Source organism: Etheostoma spectabile, chromosome 2, assembly GCF_008692095.1.
Source record: "Etheostoma spectabile isolate EspeVRDwgs_2016 chromosome 2, UIUC_Espe_1.0, whole genome shotgun sequence".
Classification (NCBI taxonomy): Eukaryota; Metazoa; Chordata; class Actinopteri; order Perciformes; family Percidae; genus Etheostoma; species Etheostoma spectabile.
The window spans coordinates 9,235,416-9,243,897 of NC_045734.1; the positions used below are offsets into that span (position 1 = coordinate 9,235,416).

At 41.3% G+C, this 8,482-nt stretch overlaps 1 long non-coding RNA gene across 1 annotated transcript in view; it reads left to right on the top strand.

The window, feature by feature from the left end:
• The window catches only part of LOC116704892 (uncharacterized), a 22,272-nt gene extending 20,743 nt beyond the window's left edge, over nt 1-1,529 (top strand). Inside the window, exon 3 of the long non-coding RNA XR_004335803.1 lies at nt 1,474-1,529. This is a non-coding gene — a long non-coding RNA (uncharacterized LOC116704892). The remainder of the gene's footprint in view (nt 1-1,473) is intronic.
• The last annotated feature ends 6,953 nt before the right edge of the window (nt 1,530-8,482 follow it).

Consider the following 8,482-nt stretch of genomic DNA (forward strand, 5'->3'; position numbering starts at 1 on the left):
CCACCCCACCCCATCTTGGGACCAGAAATTAGAGTGGTCCCAAGATGATAAACAGGAGGAAAAAGCCATTAAAAAAATAAAATAAAATAGTTTTACCTTTTCTAACCTTTGTTTTTTAAATCGTCAAGCCTCAAAAATGTAGTCAAATAAAACAACCTGACAAGGTATACCACCTGTAGACATATGAAAACCTGGGACGAGGGAACTCGTTTTTAGCCACAGGTCAAAATGTTTTGAAACACAGCTAAATACACGTTTGTGTAGCTCTGTCGCCTGCTTATAGCTTCATAGCAAGATATATAGATTTAATGTAATGAATCATGTGGCAGATCTGAAAATCCTCAAATGAGTCATTTTTGCATAAGTCATGTGGGTTGTTTAGATAGGCACTGACAAATAGCCTATTTTGGGGTTTAGTTGTAATAAAACTCACCAGCCATGGTAGCTATATAATGAAAACGCAGCACAAGAGCCCAAAGGACTGAGGCCAGATGAAGGAATTAAAGAATCAATCAAAGCACCGGTAGCATGAACTGAAGCCAAGACCTATCCAATATTTTGGTTCTGCTTGACTTTGGAGAGTGATTTAGTAGCTTCAGTGTGCTAGGTGTCATGTTCCCACACTCTTCTAAAAACCTTAATGAGAAAGTGTGGAAAAGAAGTCACTATCTGGATGGAATGTTTTCATTTTTTTTCTTGAAGCATGTCTGTTTCATTTCTCTCTCACACTTCTTTGTGAGAGAAGGGGGTGCAGCTGTGAGATGATGAAGTTTCAGGGAAAGGTGGATGTGCCATCCATTACAGGAGGTGGAAAGGTGCAGATAAATCACCTTATCAGCCCTGCCTTCTCCCCACTGAGCTGAGGGAGCCGAGCAAAGGGGAAATCCATCAACCTCCACAAATGGGACATGACTCAGAGATCACTGTGCCTCTATACTGGGCTCTGTTCATACCTTACACTGGCTTTATCATTGTATCATAACTCAGACCAACCTCCATCTAGGTTTGGGTACAAAGTACACTCTAATCTGTTAGTACAGTGCATAGGATAAAACCTGGAATTTACGTCAGATCTACTTGGAATATTGTTGATGTTTCCTTCTAAATGTGCAAATGTTAAATGAGTTTTGCCAAAAAGTATGCCTTTATTAGGTTGTGACAGTAGAGAGATGACAGGGACCAAGGGGGACAGCGATGCAGGTTAGATTTGGCGTCGACAGAGCTAGACCCCAAGCAAACTGCGAGCTGAGAGAATTCATCTTGTTACATTGTTATAAAGAATAAGACAGTCAACAATGTTGTTTGATGCGGTAATACTGAACTCATGATCAAAATATTGTCCGCATTATGGAAAATATGCACTTTTATCTTTTATATCCCGTCCCAACCTTATGACCAGACAAGAACAACAATTTTGGGAGATTAGCTAGCTAGACTATCTCTCCAATCTGAGTTTTCAGATGCACGACAAAGCGACTGTTCGTTTTTTATTTAAGGGCACACCGGAGGAGTTTTGTGATCTTTAGTCAAAAAAGACTTGATCTTCAAACAAAGCACACTGGGTAATAACAAGTTCAACACATGAACCTTTTGCTGTGGACTCGTCACTAGGCTTCCTCAGTCAATGTATATTTTAGCCTAGGTAAAGCTGCCAAAGCTGAACAGTATCCAAAACTCCATTTCTCAGACGAGCGTTAATTTGCGAGCTTGCATGCTACAGTTTGGGAAATCCCACGGCCTCTTGTGTGGTTACTAGGGATGTGAATCTTCACTGGCCTCACAATTCTGTCAGTGATTCAATACCATTTGATATCCGGATGCATTACGATGCGCCACCTCCTTAAATTTATAATACATATTGATTCACATGCATTTCATCAACAGATTCAAGCAGTCGGATATATAGGAACTCCTATTTTTATTGCATCTGCTCTTAAAAAGACACTTTCTGAATGTAGCGGAGTCTGAATACAGAAGACAACAAAAGGCAGCATACTGAAAAACAACAAGCAACATCATTAGACAACAATCGATTACTGTCTATCACAGCATCGATGTAGAATCATCCATGTCCGCATCTTCATCGATGCAATGATTAATTTCAACACCCTACTGGTTATGCAACTTGAATACTGCACAGGAATGGAACTAACATTCTTCATAACAATTAAAACTATATCATTATGCAACTAAGGACATTTTATTGCTTCTCCCTGCTATGGCAGTTGCGTTGCTTTCATGAATTTACTTTCATAATATGTTACCTACTGTTTCTACACCATGCATTTTTTTCTTTACTGACATTTTTAGTTGTTTTTTGTTTTTACTTGTTGGGCTTTTTGGATTAAAAGCATAAAACAGTGCTCTGCAACATTACACTGATGCTACATTTCAACACTAGTGCCTTAAAACAATCCCTAAGTGAAGCGGGTTCTGCAACATTGTTTATTTTAAAACCGGTTTCATGATTTTTTACAACTTCTTTGTCTTATTTTTGTCTTTTCCACTTCTGCCAAGTAAAAAATGTTTTTTCTCTTTCTTTTTCATGGGAGGTTTCTTTCAGGTAGTATTTTTTAGTTTTTACACACAAAAAAAAAAAACAGGACACACCAATACTTGGACACAAAATACACACAGCTGCATGTGTTAAACGTAATAGATCAATGGCATCTATCTGTCGTCTATCTCTTTCATCTTACACTCATCTTATTTTCCTATGATCTTCTTCAGCATCCACAGTTACTGTACAGTATACACCTATGGCTCCCCATATAAGGTTGCTAAGCAACAATAATGACAGTGACCTTTTGAAAAACAGTGGGATGTGTCCCACCAGTCAAAAGGACTACAGCACACAGCACAGCACACTTGTGGGGCCTCCGTGTTAATACGTCAGCTCAGAGACTAAACAGGCTGACAGAATAAGCCGCACATGCACAAGACACGCCTTCACACAGCATCGGCAAAGGCATTAAGCACATTTCTGCCCTTGAGGAAACCAGAGGAGTTAGCATTTCCCCGCTAGCTCTGAATGTAGTACCTTGTCACCACACCCCCTTAATGTAAGAGCAGTCTATTGGTATTCAGCTGCACAGGTATCTAAGAAAGCAAAGCCTTTTAAACATCTTAACCGCTGTTTGTTCTGTCTCTAGAGGGCATAAGCAGTACACTGGGGGTTTGGGAATAGACAAGGAGAATTGCAAATTTGTTTTGCCAGCTGCATGTGCTCTGTAATTCCATGCCGGCTGCATTGTAGCAGAGTGTTAGATTTATACATAAACACACACACAAAGGTGGGTGTTTTGTTTAATTCTTAGAAGATTTGGGATCTTTAGTTGTGATTAATGACATCTCCACAGGAGCAACATTATGCAGACTGAGAAATGATGTACCTTTATGTTGTTTTGTTGTTGCTGTTGTTTTTCCTGTGAACAGCTTCAGAGCAACAAGAACACGCGTAACAGGTTTTCATGTTTCATGTTGGATTGACATTAGATGCTGTACATAGAGGATGGCCATGATTTGTGACAGAAAGAAAATGTTAGCAGACAGGATCGAGGCCCATAAGCTATGCAGGTCTTTATCGTGACATCATTATGCATGTCTGACTTCCCATTCAATACTGTAGCTGTTAGTACTTTACAGTGCAAGTTCCTGATGCCTCACTTAAGTTCAGCGCAGCAGGGACTGTTCTAAATGAAAGCAGAGTTAAGTTCCCCCGGCGGGAAGTGTAAGAGAAAAGGAAACCTTCTCTGTATCTGTCTCTTAAGTCCTGGGCATGCATCTGAATGACAAACCTGTGTGCCTGTCCCCCTTTTAAGAAATACAAGTAGTGAGACACCAGGGTCTGGACTGTGGAGGCTGTATATTTCTATTCATAATTGATGACCCGGACCCAGACAGACAGCACACTACACATGTAATATGGATTCACTCTTGGTTTCAGATGCATGCCCTCGTCTGGACTTGACTCTGAGCCATCATTGTGTGTGGAAAAGGAATGGTTTATGTGTGTGTCTGCATGTGCAAGTGTCTGCAAGTGACTCTGCGTGTGTGTGTGTGTGTGTGTGTGTGTGTGTGTGTGTGATACGGTTGTTGCAGCCAAAAATGTAATAGACCAACATTGTGTTTTTCAGCTCTAGTTTGGCCTGTGTTTTTTGACTGCTAATTCCTGGTTTGGTTTTCCAATTTTCAGTTGTTTTTTTTATATTAAGTTGATTTCTTATAAGTTGTTCGTTGTTCTAAACGTTTTGGTTCATGCACACCTCTACAATAAATACTAGCACAGTGGGTTAGCTGCTACTTTTTGTGGATTCCTGGCGACTAATTGATCAGGTATCCCAGTCCCGGGGAGTATGTTTGGTCTCACCTTACTGCTTTCCCAGATTTCAGTGAAGGTTCATTTGAGAACATCTTATTTTATCAAATCCCTGGTTGTTTGTTTGGCCATGCGTGTGATGTGTAATGTTTCCACAGTGCTAAATTCATATAGGAGATGAAGATAAATGTTTTGCCTACAGGTTTTCTGCAGGTCAGGCTAAACTTTAATTGTTTATAATAGATTTGGGTCATGTGTATAGCGGCCTATACTTTAGTAAATAATGATGAGCCAGGCTTGTTATAACTGTAGTATTCAGTATTTTCATAACCACATTGTCATTGTCAATTTAGCCATGTAGCCCTAGTCAAAGTTATTGCGCTCCATTACAGGAATAGAGAGCTGCAGGGCATCTCACTTGTTTGTCCCCCCTAATAAAGCTTTGAGTGACACCAAAGACACATGTTTGGAAGCTCTCTGTTTTTCACACCTGAATTTGTCAAGCTTATCATGGCATAAATCCTGGTTCTGGACCCCTGCTGCCCCATCTGTCTCAGTTACTAAGTCAGACTTACTAACTATTTCAAAACGTACCTGTTTTAGTAACACAAACGAGTGTTTTAGCACAAAAACACAATTATGGACACCTGGGTGGCTCACCTGGTGGAGCGTGCGCCCATATGTAAAGGTTTTCTCCTCGACGCCTGCGGCCGTTTGCTGCATGTCATTCCCCCTCTCATTCCCCTTTCATGTCTTCAGCTGTCTTATACAAATAAACGCCTACAAATGCCCAAAAATTTACATTTCACCATAATTTGGTAGCAGGTAGTGCTTTAACAACAAAAATATACATAGTGTTTGGGTATAAAATAATAGCGTTACTGGGGTGACACATTCTACAACAACTCACAGATTAAAAGGATGGCAACAAATTTTGAAGATTGCAGGATAGTGTAGCACAATCACCTGCATAACACTATTGTATTATTTAAACATTCTGTTGTGAACTAAATTTAATTTCTCTGGCTTTGAACATTTACGTTTAGTCACAGCTAGTACTTATTAGATATTTTAATGCGGAAATGTTACACATTATAGCATGTATTGTTGAAATAAATTATCAGCAATGTAAATAATAGAAATGTCACAAACTTCTATACCAAGATTTTGTGATTGTGCCATACATTTGCCCTGAAGCCCATTGTTTGGGATACATGTGTTTTGTTGGCCACCATAACATAATAAGGAAGTATTTTTTTTTTCTCTTTTTTTTATTAATTCAATCATTTTTGAACCAGTTCAGTCTCCATTTAAATTCCTCCTCGTATCCCGATTGATTCAGCAGTTTAATGGACTTGTGAGTCTCACTCACTCCCCTGGTCTCAGCTGAAGTTCACAGAGGGCAGAGTTCATACCCCCACGTTCCCATAGCAACATATGACATGTCACCCTCAAACAGAAACTCCCTCTCAATCCTCCGTAATGGATTTGACCTCTGACTTCTGTCCCTTACTGCCTCTCAAACTGACACATAGGCAAGTGTGAAGCCCTACTGGCTGTAGCCTGCAGCGGTGTCCTCCACATTACACTCCACATCCCTGCCACAGAGGGGTTAATGATCAGCTCTGCGGTGACATCTGTCATCAAGGCGTACAGGCTTGCACGTAAGGTTAATACCATAAAAAATGAAACAAAATAAAGAAAACATAGCACAATCTCAACGATTACACAAAGTAAATGAGGACTTCTTTTACAGCTGGCACGGTTCTGGTGGCTGAATCAGAAGCTTTACCAGTAAAGTTTGACTCACTGCGACCTCACACAGATTCCCTGTCATCGTTATGCAGCTTCACTCCGCTGTAGCCAATCCTGTTCTCGTTGCAGCCTTTGCTTGCTGCATTATTTATGAGCACTAATCAGGATCCCAGCTCTGGTGTGCTAGCCACCCTACCGGTAACATCACTTCCCTGATCCGACCCTGCCTGTTTCCCCACAGCATTAACGTGTGTTTACGCTAACGCCTGCTCATTAGGCCTAACTATGCTAGGCTAGAGCCTGCTGCCTGAGCCAAAGCTGAGGGCCTTTTTTAACATGCTCTAACCAGCCCAGGCAGCCCCCTAGTGGGGTACAGAGAACAGCTATGTGCTAATCTCAAACAACAGGAAAAGGCAACATCGGTAGCTGTTATACAGAGGTAGTTTACTGGGAGGCATGGCCTGCGAGGACCTGTGATCAGGCTCCATTATTGTTGTAATTAGCGTGCCTCGGTGGAGCCCGGGCTCCCAGGCAGCTTGCCTCGACCTCCCTGCCTCTCAGTCTGTTTACAGCAAGCCAAGGCAACAGGGAAAGGGCAGGGGGCTGGTCACATGGCTCGATGCCTCTGTTCAGCTCCAGCAGCAACATAGCTGTTTGTTCATTTGGAGAGTGAACACAGGAGGGTTTTCATTGCTCTGCCGTCTTCCGCTATTCAAATGTTTATTCTACCTGCAGTACAGGCAAAGGCAAACTAAATGCCCAAGGAGGTGCATGTGGGGTCAGATATAGTGTTTATTTTTTTGATCAGTTATTCTCAAAGACTACAGCAATTAGTCAGCGTACATCAATCAACGTCGGGATCGAAGCTTTAAAAACATCAACTAAACATGTGAATTACCCAGTATCATTCAAACTCAGCCATCTAAAGGTGTGTGCACCCATGTGAAATCATGCGCGAGTGTGTTGTGCTGCAAGCGTAGGGTCTAAACCTCCTCTTTTCGACTTATCATTCACATTCCAGCTTCAGCCTTCCAGCAACAGCTCACATTTACCCCAACCTTTTGGCCCCCCATCATCAAGAGGCCACCCCCTGTCGCGACACCTGTCCCCTGATCACCAATTAGCAAGGCCGGTCCCTTTGCCTGCGCGAATGCAGAGGTGGAAGCGTGGAGAGGAAAAAAGGTAGAGAGGCGCTATCAGGGCAGTATGAGGTGGAGGTCCCATGAAGGACACGGCTCCCTGGGTGGCTAAGCGATGAGCAAGGGAGCGTGAAGGGCTGAGGCAGGACTTTCCCACAACCATCAGTCCTTCAGTCAGCCAGTCAGTGTTGCAATGCTGAAGAACAAACTGCAATCAGTCATCCTCTTACACAAGAAAACCCTTTTTAGCCACTTTATTTTTTTTAAATCTTTTTTAATTCACTTCTTTCTTAATAGGCATTTTAGTACTGTGTTTTCTTTCTTTGTCTGATTCTGCATGTGTGTGGTAGTTTTTTCTGTCCGTCTCCATTTGAGCCCAGCTTCTCTGACATAATTTTGATAAAGATAAAACTTAGTTTTCTGTGTGAGTGGACTTAGAGAAGGATCAGCCTTGCCTTTCAGTGGACGTCCCCAGTGTTTTACTTGTTGTCTCACTTCATTCCCTCTCTTATTGTATCTGATTAGAGAGCCTGTGTTGCAGTGTGGTAATGAAGCCTGTGTTAGAAGAGCAGCACCGCCGGGCATTTGAGGCCCCGCACACCTCGGAGACGCATAGAGGCGCGTGCATATCGATCTTATATTGTTTCCTTGAACCCAACTGCTTCGGCGTACTTTGTACTCTCGCTGCACTGTATCTCAGTTTGCTGTAGTTTAATGTGCTGTCATGAAAAGCTGCAAATGAGTTGTTGCTGTGTGTGTTTATGTGTGTGTGCTCTCACATGTACCTTGCTTGTTATGAATGCATCAGCACACTCCAACATAAAAAGAACTACTATGGAATTAAATTTCCTAACCATTCTTAGACCATTTATTAATTACACCTGTACCAAATAATCTTTAAAAAAAGCTGATGTTATAATATTCATGAAGGCTAAGACTATAATTTGTTAATGTTGCTGCACAGAAAACATTAAAGCAAAAGTATACATAATTTTACACAAAACATATCTATGTATTAATACCCAATAAATAAACTATAACGCTAAATATTTGACAGATTACTAATAATTGTAATGCATTCATTCATTAGCAACTACAGGCCTTCTTATTAATAAATGAATTCAAGGTCCAGTAACATCATGCCAACTTGTCATATAAATCTAATGTTATTCCAGATGCAGCCTGTTTACATGAGGCCTAATCTATTCATTCATACAGGCAGTGTGTGTGTGTGTGTGTGTGTGTGTGTGTGTGTGTGTGTGTGTGTGTG